At 46.4% G+C, this 2,500-nt stretch overlaps 5 non-coding genes and 3 pseudogenes across 5 annotated transcripts in view; all 8 read left to right on the forward strand.

Annotated features, from left to right (window-relative positions):
- The first annotated feature begins 222 nt into the window (after positions 1–222).
- Positions 223–341, forward strand: LOC138540579 (5S ribosomal RNA). The gene has a single exon (XR_011288623.1). It is a non-coding gene; the product is annotated as a 5S ribosomal RNA (ribosomal RNA).
- A 106-nt stretch (positions 342–447) lies between these two features.
- LOC138543291 (5S ribosomal RNA) lies at positions 448–566 on the forward strand. The gene has a single exon (XR_011290592.1). It is a non-coding gene; the product is annotated as a 5S ribosomal RNA (ribosomal RNA).
- Positions 567–673: 107 nt separating this feature from the next.
- Positions 674–782, forward strand: LOC138542917 (5S ribosomal RNA; annotated as a pseudogene).
- Positions 783–887: 105 nt separating this feature from the next.
- Positions 888–996, forward strand: LOC138543611 (5S ribosomal RNA; annotated as a pseudogene).
- Positions 997–1,450: 454 nt separating this feature from the next.
- Positions 1,451–1,569, forward strand: LOC138537330 (5S ribosomal RNA). Its single transcript, XR_011285469.1, has one exon. It is a non-coding gene; the product is annotated as a 5S ribosomal RNA (ribosomal RNA).
- A 106-nt stretch (positions 1,570–1,675) lies between these two features.
- On the forward strand, positions 1,676–1,784 carry LOC138546724 (5S ribosomal RNA; annotated as a pseudogene).
- A 463-nt stretch (positions 1,785–2,247) lies between these two features.
- Positions 2,248–2,366, forward strand: LOC138542303 (5S ribosomal RNA). Its single transcript, XR_011290290.1, has one exon. It is a non-coding gene; the product is annotated as a 5S ribosomal RNA (ribosomal RNA).
- A 106-nt stretch (positions 2,367–2,472) lies between these two features.
- Positions 2,473–2,500, forward strand: part of LOC138543302 (5S ribosomal RNA) — a 119-nt gene continuing 91 nt past the window's right edge. The window contains exon 1 of the ribosomal RNA XR_011290593.1: positions 2,473–2,500. This exon is cut by the window's right edge and continues 91 nt beyond it. This is a non-coding gene — a ribosomal RNA (5S ribosomal RNA).

Consider the following 2,500-nt stretch of genomic DNA (forward strand, 5'->3'; position numbering starts at 1 on the left):
TATTGTGTTGATTGTTCTCTCCACCTCCCTGCAACAGACACAGGATGGATGAATTAAAGTTATCCTACCAGACATAGGAGTCCTGAATGGGCCCACCAGTCTTATATATCTCGCCTGATCGAGCCTGCTCGAGCGATGAGCGTGGTATCATGTTGCAAGTGGCTGCATGGCTTAGCTTACTAAATGCAAATGCATAAGAGTAATATTCTTAGCATTCCTAGAGCCTACGGCCACACCACACTGAATGCACCCGATCTCGTCTGATCTCGGAAGTTAAGCAGTGTCAGGCCTAGTTAGTACCTGGATGGGAGACCGCCTGGGTATACCAGGTGCTGTAGGCTTTTTTGTGCTCCAAGTTCAGGAAGTGAGCCCTTTCTCAATTGCCTTTTAAAACTGCAAGGTCTAGCCGACTAGATGCTTAAAAGTACAACACTCACTAGGCCCAGAGCCTACGGCCACACCACACTGAATGCGCCTGATCTCGTCTGATCTCAGAAGCTAAGCAGTGTCGGGCCTAGTTAGTACCTGGATGGGAGACCGCCTGGGAATACCAGGTGCTGTAGGCTTTTTTTGTACTCCAAGTTCAGGAAGTGAGCCATTTCTCAATTGCCTTTCAAAACTGCAAGGTCTAGCCGACTAGATGCTTAAAAGTACAAAACTCACTAGGCCCAGAGCCTACGGCCACACCACACTGAATGCGCCCGATCTCGGAAGCTAAGCAGTGTCGGGCCTAGTTAGTACCTGGATGGGAGACCACCTGGAAATACCAGGTGCTGTAGGCTTTTTTGTGCTCCAAGTTCAGGAAGTGAGCCATTTCACAATTGCCTTTCAAAACTGCAAGGTCTAGCCGACTAGATGCTTAAAAGTACAAACTCACTAGGCCCAGAGCCTACGGCCACACCACACTGAATGCGCCCGATCTCGGAAGCTAAGCAGGGTCGGGCCTAGTTAGTACCTGGATGGGAGACTGCCTGGGAATACCAGGTGCTGTAGGCTTTTTTTGTGCTCCATGATTAGTAATTGCGCAACTTCTCAATTATTTTTCAAATTTGGTATGTTTCCAAAATAATTGTATCCCGTTTTATAGCGGAAATGTTGGACAACATCATGAGGGCTGGAGCTACCTTTTTACATAGAATTAGCATACAGGTAGTGTGTTCATGGGTAATAAATCGACTTTCACATGTAATGCAGTACAGAGAATATTGAGTCCTTCAAGAGGCATGAAAGAAAACCATTATTGTGTTGATTGTTCTCTCCACCTCCCTGCAACAGACACAGGATGGATGAATTAAAGTTATCCTACCAGACATAGGAGTCCTGAATGGGCCCACCAGTCTTATATATCTCGCCTGATCGAGCGATGAGCGTGGTATCATGTTGCAAGTGGCTGCATGGCTTAGCTTACTAAATGCAAATGCATAAGAGTAATATTCTTAGCATTCCTAGAACCTACGGCCACACCACACTGAATGCACCCGATCTCGTCTGATCTCGGAAGTTAAGCAGTGTCAGGCCTAGTTAGTACCTGGATGGGAGACCGCCTGGGAATACCAGGTGCTGTAGGCTTTTTTGTGCTCCAAGTTCAGGAAGTGAGCCATTTCACAATTGCCTTTCAAAACTGCAAGGTCTAGCCGACTAGATGCTTAAAAGTACAAAACTCACTAGGCCCAGAGCCTACGGCCACACCACACTGAATGTGCCCAATCTCGGAAGCTAAGCAGGGTCGGGCCTAGTTAGTACCTGGATGGGAGACTGCCTGGGAATACCAGGTGCTGTAGGCTTTTTTGTGCTCCATGATTAGTAATTGCGCAACTTCTCAATTATTTTTCAAATTTGGTATGTTTCCAAAATAATTGTATCCCGTTTTATAGCGGAAATGTTGGACAACATCATGAGGGCTGGAGCTACCTTTTTACATAGAATTAGCATACAGGTAGTGTGTTCATGGGTAATAAATCGACTTTCACATGTAATGCAGTACAGAGAATATTGAGTCCTTCAAGAGGCATGAAAGAAAACCATTATTGTGTTGATTGTTCTCTCCACCTCCCTGCAACAGACACAGGATGGATGAATTAAAGTTATCCTACCAGACATAGGAGTCCTGAATGGGCCCACCAGTCTTATATATCTCGCCTGATCGAGCCTGATCGAGCGATGAGCGTGGTATCATGTTGCAAGTGGCTGCATGGCTTAGCTTACTAAATGCAAATGCATAAGAGTAATATTCTTAGCATTCCTAGAGCCTACGGCCACACCACACTGAATGCACCCGATCTCGTCTGATCACGGAAGTTAAGCAGTGTCAGGCCTAGTTAGTACCTGGATGGGAGACTGCCTGGGAATACCAGGTGCTGTAGGCTTTTTTGTGCTCCAAGTTCAGGAAGTGAGCCCTTTCTCAATTGCCTTTTAAAACTGCAAGGTCTAGCCGACTAGATGCTTAAAAGTACAACACTCACTAGGCCCAGAGCCTACGGCCACACCACACTGAATGCGC

The sequence above is a fragment of the Ambystoma mexicanum genome, unplaced genomic scaffold (genome assembly GCF_040938575.1).
Source record: "Ambystoma mexicanum isolate Mex_15411 unplaced genomic scaffold, UKY_AmexF1_1 Mex_scaf10, whole genome shotgun sequence".
Classification (NCBI taxonomy): domain Eukaryota; kingdom Metazoa; phylum Chordata; class Amphibia; order Caudata; family Ambystomatidae; genus Ambystoma; species Ambystoma mexicanum.